The sequence below is a fragment of the Homarus americanus genome, unplaced genomic scaffold (genome assembly GCF_018991925.1).
Source record: "Homarus americanus isolate GMGI-L3 unplaced genomic scaffold, GMGI_Hamer_2.0 scaffold48220, whole genome shotgun sequence".
NCBI lineage: Eukaryota > Metazoa > Arthropoda > Malacostraca > Decapoda > Nephropidae > Homarus > Homarus americanus.
The window spans coordinates 3146685-3161686 of NW_024755060.1; the positions used below are offsets into that span (position 1 = coordinate 3146685).

The window sequence follows — 15002 nt, forward strand, 5'->3', positions numbered from 1 at the left end:
ACCCCTTGTCACTACTATTCACCTTGTCACACTATTCACCCCTTGTCACTACAATGACCCCTTGTCACACTGTGTTACCTTGTCACTACTGACCCCACCCCTTGTCCTACAATGACCCCACCCCCTGTGTCACCTGTGACCCCCACCCCCTGTCACCTATGGCCCCCACCCCTGTCACACTACAATGACCCCACCCCTGTCTGTGACCCCCACCCCTTGTCACACTACAGAGCCCCCACCCCCTTGTCACACTACAATGACCCCCACCCCCTTGTCTAATATGGGCATGCAGGGACGTTTGTCAGGCTATACACAGCAAAGGTAACAATAATCTTCTTTTTTTCGTTTTATAAATTAAATATAGTGATGTCATTTAAATTTGTTTGGGAGAAATGAGAGAATGTTAGTTGTTGATAAACCAAGTATATTTACTTGTTACGTGCTAAAAGTGGCGAAGAGCATAAAGTAAAGTTTGCCAGATCAAGAATGGTCCAAGAGATGGCTGCTGAGATTCACAATGTCACGAAGTGTAAGAGGATGAACCTGGAGCGTACCAACGGTAAGGAGGCGTATCATATATCCCAACGGGATGAAGAAACTCCACTATTTGAGACAATGTGAGAAGGACCTACTGTAGGTGTGTATGTTGACAATGAGTTGAAGTTCTCCGGCCATTGCGAGAAGGTAAATCAGGCAAATAAATTATTGGGTCTTATAAGAAGGTCGTTCAGATATCTAAACGGTCCGTCCCTTGTAACGATCTTTAAGAGTGAAGTGCCTCCCCATCTGGAGTACTGTCACCCCGTCTGGTCCCCGAGATATGCTAGGGACTGTCAGTTGGTTGAAAATGTTCAAAGGAGGGCCACCAGACTGGTGCCTGCACTTCGGCACCTCGGCTACCCTGAGTGATTGGAGCGCCTGAACATGCCAAGCTTATACTACAGACGGGCAAGGGGAGACCTAATTGAGGTGTATAAGCATCTCAAGGGGCACTACTCAGTCAAGTGTCCTTACTTGGAGCTGGCGGACGCTCGCCCCACAAGGGGTCACAGCTCAAGATTGAAGAAGCTGCAACTCCAGAAAACTGTGAGGCCAAACTTTTTCGGAGTGAGAGTTGTGAACTCTTGGAACAATCTACAAGAAAGTATTGTAACGGCACCGAGTGTGAGCTCTTTCAAGACCAGACTTGACCAACACTGGAGTAGGTTCAGGTACATTCAGGAGCCGGTGCATGCCCAGAACTTGCGGCTAACGAGCCGATCAGTGGTGAAGAGGATAGAACTTTATCTGTATCTCCTTTATTGATTCCTTTCTCCCACTTAAATACTTCTATTATATCTCCCCGCACTCTTCGTCTTTCTTGCAGTGGCGTAGCTAGAGTGTGTGCCGCCCGGGGCGGCCCTTGAGTTTGCCGCCCCCCCCCCATATTGCACAAAAAATATATATCTATATATATATATATATATATATATATATATATATATATATTAAATAGTTTGTGTACCATTATAATATTACTGTACTTTCACATACTCAAATATAGTATGCTTTAAATACACACCAAACATACTTAAACTTTATAAGTAACAGTTAAACAAAAAGCAAAAACGACATATAGGATAGGGAAAAAAGTAAAAAAGTGTAAAAAATTAGGACCATCTTTATTTCTGAAATGAAAACTACAACTTTCTACAAAGTAACTTTTCTTGTTTTTTTGTTGGCAAATTCTTCAATGACATTGTCAAAAACTATTTCATCTGTCAATTGTCGCTCTATAGACAGTATGGCAAGATTTCTCAACCGCAAGGTGCTCATAGTAGATCTTAAGTAATTCTTGATCAGTTTTAGTTTCGAAAAACTCCTCTCACAGGTAGCAACACTAACAGCAATTGTGAGGAAAATCCTCAGCATTATTACTATATTTGGAACCGAGTTCCCAAGGTTATACTTTTGAATAAACTGCAAAAGTTCAAGGGGGCCTTCTTTCCACGTCTGTATTCTGTCTTTAATAGTTATAGCAGCAACAAAATGCTGAAGTCTTTTTCTCTCAACGAGGAACTCCTCTTTATCAATGTCGTCGTGATCGTGATCTATTTGACACTCATATTTATCATCCAAAAGATTCAATGGGGTAAGGAAGGCATATTTCTCAGCAAGTTCATGAAGCTGTTGAAATCTCAAAGTCATTTCTTGGATCACTCTGTCCAGCGAAGAAAACATTTCTCTCCTCAATTCAATGTCGTATGGCAATTCAGCATCTCGTGATCCTTCACTTTTGGGGGGCGGCACTTTTGGGTCTGCTCATCACCCATATCTGCAGCTACTGGAGACGTTAATCCTTCCCTTTGTATCGGCGGCAAGTTAATCCTCGTCGTGTCTGACCTAACACCTGACCCACACCACATGAGCTCAATGGCGTACTTGTTTGAAGTTGTTTCCTTAATCCTCAACAGGTTACAGGTTGTGTGTGTGTGTGGGGAGGGGGGGGCGCATAGCAAGGGTGTAGCTCATGACGTGGCCGTGATGATGTGGGTCAGGTGTTAGGTCAGACACGACAAGGATTAACTTGCCGCCGATACAAAGGGATGGATTAACGTCTCCAGTAGCTGCAGATATGGGTGATGAGCAGACCCAAAAGTGCCGCCCCCCAAAAGTGCTGCCCGGGGCGGACCGCACCCCTCTAGCTACGCTAGTGCTTTCTTGGGAATGCAAGTTTAGTTTTTTTAATCTATCTTGATATGGAAGGTTTCGAAGTCCCAGAATCATTTTCGTCATTCTTCGCTGCATCGACTCCAGTGAATTGATATCCATTCTATAATAAGGGCACCAGAACTGAACAGCATAATCGAGGTGCGACCTGACTAGCGCAAGATATAGTTGCATTATGACCTCAACTCTCTTATTACTTATACTTCTATATATATAAAACCCAATACTCTGTTTGCCATATTTCGAACATTAACGCAGTGTTTTCTAGGCCGTAGGTCCGGGCTTACAAGTACCCCAAAGTCTCTTTCACAAGTCGACTTCTCTAGGTTGATGCTGTTAAGGCTGTATACATTGACAGTATTTGTTCTTTCAATATTAAGTACGCTGCACTTGCTGGTGTTGAAAATCATTTGCCATTTTTCTGACCACTCCTGCATTTTTTTTAAATCCTCCTGTAGTGCATTTGCATCCTGCCCTTAATTAATTTGCCGCCCTATTTTGGTGTCATCTGCAAACTTGCTTAGGTCAATGCTGATCCCAGTATCTAGATCGTTTAGTACATTATGAACAAAAGTGGGCCCAGTACTGATCCCTGGGGAACCCCACTGGTTACACAGCCCCACTCAGATTTAACACCATCTACGCTGACCCTCTGTGTTCTATCGGTGAGCCGTGATTTTATCCAATTTAAAACTTTCCCCTCGATACCATGAGCCTTAACTTTTCTGAGAAGCCTCTGATGCGGTACTCTGTCAAACGCTTTGCTAAAGTCTAAGTAAATAACATCGTAATTCTCGTCATTACCTACTACCTCGAAGACTTTCCTAAAAAACGTCAGCAGATTTATTAGAAAATTTTTTCCCTTTGTAAATCCATGTTGAGAGTCGTAGATTAATTTCTTTTTCTCTAAATGCGATCGGATGCTATTTGCTACAATTGATTCAAGAAATTTCCCTACTACTGACGCCACCCATGTTAGGTTATTATTATAGTCGGCTACGATGAATTAATTCCAAATAAGCTTTATTAGATGTAGTTACGTTTGGTTATGAAAAGTTACTTCCAAATATTGGGAAACTAATATTAGGTCAATTAAGTTAACAATTAGTCTGCTCGAATTCTTATCCGTCAAAAGGCTGTTTTTCGGTCGCAGTTCCCGGAAAATGGTGTTTCAGGAATGTGCGTTTTGAGGCCCAAAAGCCATACAGAGAAATGTAACAAATTGCAACAAATTTAGCATTGATGCAAGTTACAGAAATTTTGCAAGTTGAAATGTTGCAATGTACTGTACGCAGTTAAAACTGTATTAAAAATATCTGTTTTATGGGACCATTAATGTAACAATATATGTAAAACAAAGAATAAGATTAGGATTTCTAAGACAATCAATTTGCACTTCAAATAAGTGTTAGCCTAACTTACCTAATATTGCAACATTTCTGCAACTTGCACCATTTTTTACAAATTACAAAACATTGTAATTATTATTACTTATTTTTATAGTTTTAAAATTAAATTTAATATTTATTAAAATATTTTCACAACCGAAATATTAGTAATTAAAATTGTTTTCGTAAAATTTAAAGTGTTTTTTTCTGGTAAATTTTAATATATTTTGTAGAATTTGGTTTTTAATATATAACAGAATGGATATAGAATCATTGGAAAGAATCCAGAGGAGAATGACAAGACTAATCCCGGGCATTAGGAACCTTGAATACAGAGACAGGTTAAAGCATCTTAATTTGCACTCCCTCGAGAGACGTAGAGTGAGGGGCGACATGATAGAGGTGTATAAATGGAACTCAGGGTTAAACAAAGGGGACATTACAAAGGTACTCAAACTATCCAACCAGGAGCGAACTCGTAACAATGGTTTTAAATTAGACAAATTTAGATTTCGGAGTGAAATAGGTAAACACTGGTTTGGAAACAGAGTAGTGGATGAATGGAACAAGTTACCAAATATCATCATTAACTCAATACGCTGGATAGCTTCAAACATAGGTTGGGTGGATATATGAGCAATAGGGGTTGGGTATAAACGGGACTGCCCAGTATGGGCCAATAGGCCCGCTGCAATTTCCTCCATTCTTATGTTCTTATATATATATATATATATATATATATATATATATATATATATATATATTAGAGATTAATTAGATATTGATTTTATTGTGAATATTTATAATGATTAAGGAGTAAGCTGAATCGGGAATCTATTTGTTAAGGTTTATTCTTATTAAAATTTTTAGTTGAAAAGATTCATAAAAATTACTTTGTGTCGTTAATTTAGTGAGAAATAAGGTTACGTATGGCAGAAAATAGAACCACATATTTTTGCGGACAGATATATTATTCAATATTTAATTTATTACAAGTATATTAGGCGATAAATTATAAATAAATAGAGCTAGTCGTATAATGTTATATTACGTAGTTGTTTGTTTAAATGTTATTATTAGTTATATCTGGGAAAGCGAACTCAGTACAATCAATATGGCGGCTTCAGGCCATGTTGCTCAAAGTTCACTGTACGAAATGCTCTTCACACTCATATTAACCCTTTCAGAGAAGCTATTTGAGATCTTGAATATGAATGGTTAAATTTGTGAAACCAAACTAAACCGAGAAATACGATTGGTTGAAGAAGAATATGACAGCCAGTAGAACTGCACGTTAGTGAGGATGACGTAGGAAGAGCAAATATATAAGAAAGAAGGTGATTGGTGTAGTTGATGAAAACAAACCAAATACTGGATTGTGATTGGTTAACAGCTGTAAATTCCTGAGCAACTATCCAATAGAAAGAAGTGTTACATGGGTTAGATACCAGGGTGTGAGTATTACCTCAACTAGAGTGTAAAATCGCATCAGCTCGAAGGGGAGAGGAGCGAGTTACCATTTCAAGAAAGAAACTCCGACGAATATGGCGTATTTCTCTCCCGTGTGAGTGAATTAAGGTATAAAGAACAAGAAAATGGCGGCAAGGATTTTCCAGGAGGTTGTAAGTGGCGGTAGGGAGGACAGAAGACGAGAAATAAGCCGAAATAAACCACTCACGGGGAAATGGAGGCCAAGAGACACACCTTTACCATCTAAAATCCACAAGAGAGTCTCAAAACCTCCAGTTCATCCACATCTTCTGGAATTTTTCGGCTGAGGTGAGTACAAAGACGTTATTTAACCCTTGTTTGGTAATTACATCCTCCAGAAGCTTAGTCTACGTAAACTTGATTTAGGGCTCTATTAGGTAGTGTATGCTGTGCTTTGTTAAAACATTTCCTTTTCTAGAAAAACTTTATTCGAACTTCTAACTTACGTAGTAGTCTGTATAAACCTCACTAAACCCTCTTATGGACTAACTGACCTGATGTTACCTTCTAAACCGAAATTATACATGTATTTTTGTCTTAAAAGGTTAATTCTTTGTTTAAAATGTAGTTTTGTGTATCACGGAGTTTTGCTAAAGCCACAGTTTTCATAAAACATTAACTGAAGCCTCGGTATAATTACTCATTGACTAAAGCCTTAGTATAATTACGCCCATGAGAACATTAACTATAGCCGCAGTATAATACTCCCACAAGAACATTGACTAAAGCCTCAGTATAATTACGCCCATGAGAACATTAACTATAGCCGCAGTATAATACTCCCACAAGAACATTGACTAAAGCCTCAGTATAATTACGCCCATGAGTACATTAACTATAGCCTCAGTATAATACTCCCACAAGAACATTGACTAAAGCCTCAGTATAATTACGCCCATGAGAACATTAACTATAGCCTCAGTATAATACTCCCACAAGAACATTGACTAAAGCCTCAGTATAATACTCCCACAAGAACATTGACTAAAGTCCCAGTATAATTACGCCCATGAGAACATTAACTATAGCCTCAGTATAATTACGCCCATGAGAACATTAACTATAGCCTCAGTATAGTACTCCCACAAGAACCTTGACTAAAGCCTCAGTATAATTACGCCCATGAGAACATTAACTGTAGCCTCAGTATAATACTCCCACAAGAACATTGACTAAAGCCTCAGTATAATTACTCCCACAAGAACATTAACTTAACTAAATAACTTGCATAGTGGATATTTGGCCGTGAGCGGCTCAGTTCCTACTAATGCTATTGTACCGTGAGTGCCCCCTGATTGACTAAGTACTTTCACTTTAATACAACGGGACCCCTGGCTAGGAGGTTAGGTTAGGTATGTCTGTGGTTAGTTAGGTCAGGTTCTAATAAATGTCACCTCTTATAATATCTGGAAAAAATTACCTAAATCAAACCACGCGGTAAAATCCAAATGCCGCTAAAGTCACGGTCGCATATTGTTCTCGCGTTGTTCCCCGATAATGGACGATTAGCCAATCGGAGCGCACTTGAGGTAAAATAGGACGAGTAGGAACTTGGCCGGCCATGGCAAAATGTTCACTGCCAAGAAAATAACTTAATCGTACCGTGTAATGTAATGCTATACTGACCATGCTATTTCTCTCTCAGGCTCAGAAGTTTGTTAGATTAGGTTACTGTTGAGCTGGGGTGGAGAGTGTCAAGATGGAGTATAGTGAATGTATACCTTCTGGACTTTGGTCTTTAATGAACTAATCTATTCAAGGGGTTCATTAATAGTGGTTGATAATGTCTGCAAGAATGTTGCCCCTGTATAAACCTGAACTAGTCGGGTTTTATTATTGCCTTTAGACGTTGAATTACATGATATAAACCATGATTATACCTCTAAGGATAGCCTGTATAAATGTTAACTAAAGGCTTATTTAATTAATCCCATAAGAAGCTTAATTCATCTCGAAGTTACTTTATAGCCTGTAAAACCTTCCATATGGTAGAAGGTTTGTTAGATAGGTTCGGTTCTTTACATTTTACTTTGGAGCGTAGATTTTCTTAACACGGTCAGGTATTTAAGTATACTTGTAGCCGAGAGTGTGTGTATGTGCGGGAGCTTGAGGGAGCGAGCGAGTGTTTTAGGGAAGGAGCGAGTGTTTGAGGCAGGGAGTGAGTGAGTGTTTATGTGTTGGAGGGAGCGAGCGAGCAAGTGTTTGAGGGAGGGAAAGAGCGAGCTAGCTAGTGTTTGAGGGAGGGAGTGAGTGAGCTAGTGTTTGAGGGAGGGGGGGAGCGTGCGAGTGATTGAAGTTTTGAAGGAGGGAGGGAGTGAGTGAGGGAGCGAGCTAGTGTTTGAGGGAGGGAGGGAGGGAGTGAGCGAGCGAGCGAGCTAGTGAGCTAGTGTTTGAGGGAATGAGTGAGCGAGCTAGTGTTTGAGGGTGAGTGAGTGGCGAGCTAGTGTTTGAGGGAGGGAGCGAGTGAGCTTGTGTTTGAGGGAGGTGAGTGAGCAGAGCTTGTGTTTGATGGAGGGGCGAGCAAGCTAGTGTTTGAGGTGGAGTGAGCTAATGTTTGAGACCTGAGCTAATGCTTGAGGAGGGAGGTGGCCGAGTGAGCTAGTGTTTGAGGGAGGAGTGAGCGAGGCTGCTAGCTAGCTAGCGTTTGAGGGAGTGAGTGAGCTAGTGTTTGAGGGAGGGAGTGAGTGAGTGAGCGAGCGAGCTAGTGTTTGAGGGAGGGAGGGAGTGAGTGAGCTAGTGTTTGAGATAGAGAGTGAGTGAGCTAGTGTTTGAGGGAAGGGAGGGAGCGAGCGAGTGAGCTAGTGTTTGAGGGAGGGAGCGAGTGAGCGAGCTAGTGTTTGAGGGAGGGAGCGAGTGAGCTAGTGTTTGAGGGAGGAAGGGAGTGAGCGACTAAGCTAGTGTTTGAGGCAGTTTGAGATTTACCAGCCTATTTACGTGCAAATGTTTTATACACGGTATTGTCTGTGTTTTAAGTTATTATGATCATTTACAGTACATAAACCATTCCCCATTTACAAGATTATTTACTCAAAACTCTGAAAGTGTAAAAAAAAAACCCACCAGTACCAGACGAATTACTTTAAAAACTGTACCTTAAGGACTGGAGACCATATATAGTTAAAACTAGTATAGGACTCAAATCCTTGATACGATGTGTAAATATTAACTTCACTCTGTTATTGGCTATTAAAGAATGAATTTATTCTATGAGGCCATTAAGTACCCAAGACCCTATAGTAACAATATCCTTCAGGGTATGATTAGTCATGTATGATTAGAATAAACTGGGTATTTAAGATGCGCTGTTCATTATGTAAATAATGACTTGGTTAAGCTCGTAAAGGCGTTTTATTTTATTCCGGTAAGACTCGAAATACTCTTGACCTCTCGGTAAGAGTTTCTGTTGGGGTGTGAGAAGTAACTAGTGTACAGATTGAATCTTTGTAAAAAATACTGTACGGACAGTGTAAATAATGATGGCTTTGTCTGTAAATCTGTGAAAATGTTTCATGCAAGGTTTTTAAGTACCCAAGACCCCATAGTTAGAATTTCTAATAGGGTTGGAAAGTTAAAATACTGATATAACTGAAGTTTATCATTTTCATTGGTTTTAGGATATTAATATTAGTTAATGCATTAACTTGTAAAGATTTGTTTGGTAAAATATTGTATGATCCTAGAGTAAACACAATTTAATTTGGGTGTTGGGTTAGTTATTTAGTGCCCTTTTTTAATTTTTGTTCATATCGGTGATTTAACATTTTTTTTCTTCTGATCCCTTAGTAAATATTTTATCAGGCTATAGGGAAAAAAAAGGTACATTTTATTTTTATCGATTTAATTGGCGTTATTCCTCCCTCGTAATATATGTCAAAACCCAAAGTATAATTCCTTTTATTTTCTGAGGCTTATAATAAGAACGTCTTTTGGGATCCATTAGTGTAAACATAATTATGATTTCTTCAACCCCATACCATAGCTAATTAAGTTTTCTAATAGTGTTTTATTGAAAATGTCAAAACGTGAAATTATTTATTTTTTCTCTTCCTTTCAGGCCTTGTGCGATGAAGCGTTTGTTTGGACACTGAGGACATCGAGATGGACCGCAAAGGTGTACATGTCAAAACATGGCAACGGAATATGAAATTATAGGAGCACGAGGTAATTATTGTTTACAATATTTACATTCATAATTTGTTGAAATATAAAGATTATTTTTTCTTCAATAGTATGTCTACAGTATTTCTATTTATAGAAATGGGCCCCAATTCTATTAGACCCCAGTCTTAAGAGGTCCCAATTTTAATACTCCAATCTAATTGACCATAGTTTTAATAGGCCCCAGTCCAGAGACCCCACAGCTAGACCCCTGTGCTAATAGACCCCAGTCCTGATAGACCCAATAGAATATAGTGTATATTAATCTATTATAGGTGTTAAATCATTAAACGAAAATTTTTGTGTTCACAACAGCGTGATCCACCGAGGAACTGTTTCATGGAGCTGCCTTAGCAAAGTGGTGAGTACAGTACAGTATGCTATATACACATTTTATTTTTATTGTTTTTGAGAAAAACTAAATTTTGATTGTACAGTATTTAGTTTTTGTCGAGAAAAAAACCCCAGGTAATTATTGACGACTTTCCCGCTGCTGATTTGTCCGAGAAAACATTTAAAAATGCCACAATTTCATTGTATTTTATAGTGGAGACTGTCATAGTTATGGTAACTGTGGTAAAAAACTTCATTTAAAAATTCAACTTGACCTTAACCTAACCTTAACCTAGCTTTAACCTGCCTTAGCATAGCTTTAACCTAACCCCCCAAAATTATTTATCATGTCAGAACTCATTGACAAAAATACAGGGTGTCCCAAAAAAATTTGCTCACTCTTTGACTGCCCATTACTCGTATATTTTTTGTTTCAGGTGCGACTAACCCTAAATACTGTTATTTTCTTTAATTTAATTCATTAGACTTGTATCTGTCAATAAACACCTAAATCAAAACAAAAAATATATGAGTAATGGGCAGTCAAAGAGTGAGCACATTTTTTTGGGACACCCTGTATAATGAGAATGTAAACATCAAAGAATAACGCGTCGGCGGGATAGTCGTCAGTATAAGCCCCCCAATATGTAAAATTGAATGTTAAATGATGTTTTGCAAGGAAATTTGGATATGAAATGAAAGCAAAAATATTGGGCAATTAATTACATGTATCAGGGAAAATTTATTATTTCCATGCCAGTTTTGATCCAACTGAAATTGTTTGAAGTTTAAGTTTTATTATTTTGAAGATAAGAAAGTGGTTATAATGAATAAAAATTTATTTTTGTTCCTGTCAATGAAAAATTTCCAATTTTGTATTTCATCATTTTTTTTTTTAGTTTAAACTTATATGGAAAAACTTTACGTTAATGCTTTGTGACCGGTGGTCCTTTCTGCTGACTAAGTGTACAATTGTCTGGTGTTGTCCAAGAAATATACTGTACAAAAAGTGGCGTCCAGTAGAGAAGGTGATCAGTTGGTTACGTACACTGTACTGTACAACGTATTTATGTACAGCACAGTGCTGAAATATGTGGCTTCATGACCCAGATATTATAGGCCCCAGTTCTAATGGGCTCCAATTCTTATAGGTCCCAGTTCTAATAGACCCCAGTTCTAATAGACCTCAGTTCTAATAGACCTCAGTTCTAATAGACCTCTTCTAATGGGCCCCATTTCTAACGGGCCCCATTTCTAACAGGCCCCAGTTGTAACAGGCCCCAGATCTGATAGGCCCTCTATTTGACAGGTCCCAGTTCTAACAGACCCCAGTTCTAATAGGCCCCAGTTCTGATAGACCACAGATCTAATAGGCCCCAGTTGTAACAGGCCCCAGATCTGCTAGGCCCCAGTTCTAATAGGCCCCAATTCTGATAGACCACAGATCTAATAGGCCCCAGATATGATAGGCCCCAGTTCTAATAGGCCCCAGTTCTAATAGGCCCCAGTTCTAACAGACCCCAGTTCTAACAGACCCCAGTTCTGATAGACCACAGATCTAATAGGCCCCAGATATGATAGGCCCCAGATCTAATAAGCCCCAGTTCTAACAGACCCCAGTTCTAATAAGCCCTAGATCTGACAGGCCCCAGTTCTGATAGACCACAGATCTAATAGGCCCCAGTTCGAATGGGCCCCAGATCTAATAGGCCCCAGTTTTAATAGTCCCTCCCATTTGAAGGACACATTCCTTACTTCCACCCATTTGAAGGACACATTCCTTACTTCCACCCATTTGAAGGACACGTTCCTTACTTCCACCCATTTGAAGGACACATTCCTTAATTTCTTCCATTTGAAGGACACATTCCTTACTTCCTCCCATTTGAAGGACACATTCCTTACTTCCACCCATTTGAAGGACACATTCCTTACTTCCACCCATTTGAAGGACACATTCCTTACTTCCACCCATTTGAAGGACACATTCCTTAATTTCTTCCATTTCAAGGACACATTCCTTACCTCCTCCCATTTGAAGGACACATTCCTTACTTCCACCCATTTGAAGGACACATTCCTTACTTCCACCCATTTGAAGGACACATTCCTTAATTTCTTCCATTTCAAGGACACATTCCTTACTTCCTCCCATTTGAAGGACACATTCCTTACTTCCTCCCATTTGAAGGACACATTCCTTACTTCCTCCCATTTGAAGGACACATTCCTTACTTCCACCCATTTGAAGGACACATTCCTTACTTCCTCCCATTTGAAGGACACATTCCTTACTTCCACCCATTTGAAGGACACATTCCTTACTTCCTCCCATTTGAAGGACACATTCCTTACCTCCTCCCATTTGAAGGACACATTTACTTCCACCCATTTGAAGGACACATTCCTTACTTCCACCCATTTGAAGGACACATTCCTTACTTCCACCCATTTGAAGGACACATTCCTTAATTTCTTCCATTTGAAGGACACATTCCTTACTTCCACCCATATGAAGGACACATTCCTTACTTCCTCCCATTTGAAGGACACGTTCCTTACTTCCTCCCATTTGAAGGACACATTCCTTAATTTCTCCCATTTGAAGGACACATTCCTTAATTTCTCCCATTTGAAGGACACATTCCTTAATTTCTCCCATTTGAAGGACACTCGCCCTTTGGAAAACACCCTCTCATTTAAAGGGAAGAAGGGATTGTGTCCAATAATGGGAGGGAGCTCTTCAAAGGAGGGAAGCAGGGGGCCCTAATATTAGGAGGGTGGAAATGAGCCCTTCAATGGGAGTGAGGGTAGGTGCCCTTCAAATGGAGGGAAGGAGAAGGACCTTAAAGAAGGAAGGATGGTGTCCTACAAGGGAGTAAGGGAGGGTGGGTATCCTACAAAGGGAGGGTGTCCTATAAAAGGAGGAAGAGTATCCTACAATGGGAGGGAGGGAGGGAAGGAGGGCCTTCAACAATGGGAGGGAGGGTGTCCGATAAGGGCGCCCTCCCTCCCATTGTAGAACACCCTCCCTTACTCCTTTGTAGGACACCCTCCCTTACTCCTTTGTAGGACACCCTCCCTTACTCCCTTGTAGGACACCCTCCCTTTCACCCTTTGTAGGACACCCTCCCTTTCTCCCTTTGTAGGACACCCTCCCATACTCCCTTTGTAGGACACCCTCCCTTACCTCCTTTGTAGGACGCCCTCTCTTACTCCCTTTGTGGGACACCCTCCCTTTTGGGGACACCCTCCCTTACTCCTTTGTGGGACTTACTCCCTTGTGGGACACCCTCCTACATCCTCCTAACCTCCTTTGTGGACACCCTCCCTAACACCTTCCCTTCCTTTGTAGGACACCCTCCCAACCTCCCTTTGTAGGACACCTCCTAACACTCCCTTTGGGACACCCTCCCTAACCTCCCTTTGTGGACACCCTCCCTAACCTCCCTTTGTAGGACACCCTCCTCCTTTGTAGGACCCTCCCTAACCTCCCTTTGTAGGACACCCTCCCAGCCTCCTTTGTAGGACACCTCCCTAACACTCCTTTTGTAGGACACCCTCCCCTAACCTCCCTTTGTAACTCCTCACCCTCCCTAACCTCCTTTTGACACCCTCCCTAACCTCCTTTTTTTCTAGGGACACCCTCCTTTTTTGGGACACCCTCCCCTCCCTCAACACTCCCTTTGTAGGACACCCTCCCTAACCTCCCTTTGTAGGACACCCTCCCTAACCTCCCTTTGTAGGGACACCCTCCTAACCTCCCCTTTGTAGGACACCCTCCCTAACCTCCTTTGTGGGACACCCTCCCCTAACCTCCTTTGTGGGACACCCTCCCTAACCTCTTTTAGGGGGACACCCTCCCTAACCTCTCTTTGTGGGGTTACCCTCTAACCTCTCTTTGTGACACCCTCCCTAACCTCTTTTTCCCTAACCTCCCTTTGGGACACCCTCCCTAACCTCTCCTTTGTGGGACACCCTCCCTAACCTCCTTTGTGTGGACACCCTCCCTAACCTCCCTTTGTGGGACACCCTCCCTCTCCCTGTGGGACCCCACTCCCTGTCATTGTAGGACACCTCACTCACCTTTTCAGGAATCCCTCCATCCCTCCCTTTGTAGACACCTCCCTTACTCCTTTGTGGGACACTCTCCCTCCCTTTGTTGGGACACCCTCCCCTCCCATTGTAGACACCCTCACTCTCTCACCCCTTTTCAGAATCCTCCATCCCCCTCCCCTCCTTCAGTGGACACCCTCCCTCCTTTTGTCCTCCCTCCCCACCCTCCTCCCCCCTCCCTTGCAGAACACCTCTCCCTCCCTTTGCAGAAACACCCCTCCCTCCCTCCCTTTGCACCCACCCTCCCTCCCTTGCAGAACACCCTCCCCTCCCTTTGCACTCCCTCCCTCCCCTGCAGAACACCTCCCTCCCTCCCCTTTGCAGAACTGCCCTCCCTCCCTCCCTTTGCAGAACCTCCCTCCCTCCCTGTGCAGAACACCCTCCCTCAACTCCCTTCCCTTTGCAGAACACCTCCTCCTCCCTTTGCAGAACACCTCCTCCCTCCCTCACTCCTTGCAGAACACCCTCCCTCCCTCCCTTTGCAGAACACCCTCCTCCCTCCTTTGCAGAACACCCTCCCTCCCTCCTTTGCAGAACACCCTCCCTCCCTCCCTTTGCAGAACACCCTCCCTCCCTCCCTTTGCAAACCCCTCCCTCCTCCCTTTGCCAGAACACCCTCCCTCCTCCCTTGCCAACCCTCCCTCCCTTTGCCAACACCCTCCCTCCTTTGCCGAACACCCTCCCTCCTTTGCCAACACCCTCCCTCCCTTTGCCGAACACCTCCCCTTTGCCGAACACCTCCCTGGCGAACACCCTCTCTCCCTTTGCCAGAACACCCTCCCTCCCTTTGCCCTCCCTTCCTCCCTT

General features: G+C 42.0%; 1 protein-coding gene across 6 annotated transcripts in view; it reads left to right on the forward strand.

The window, feature by feature from the left end:
* Positions 1–5587: 5587 nt before the first annotated feature.
* Positions 5588–15002, forward strand: part of LOC121856346 (chromodomain-helicase-DNA-binding protein 1-like) — a 102654-nt gene continuing 93239 nt past the window's right edge. For all 6 annotated transcript variants that reach the window (XM_042351839.1, XM_042351842.1, XM_042351840.1 and 3 more), the window contains exons 1-3: positions 5588–5876; positions 9643–9749; positions 10062–10107. The gene's annotated coding sequence lies outside the window, so the exon portion shown is untranslated. The remainder of the gene's footprint in view (positions 5877–9642; positions 9750–10061; positions 10108–15002) is intronic.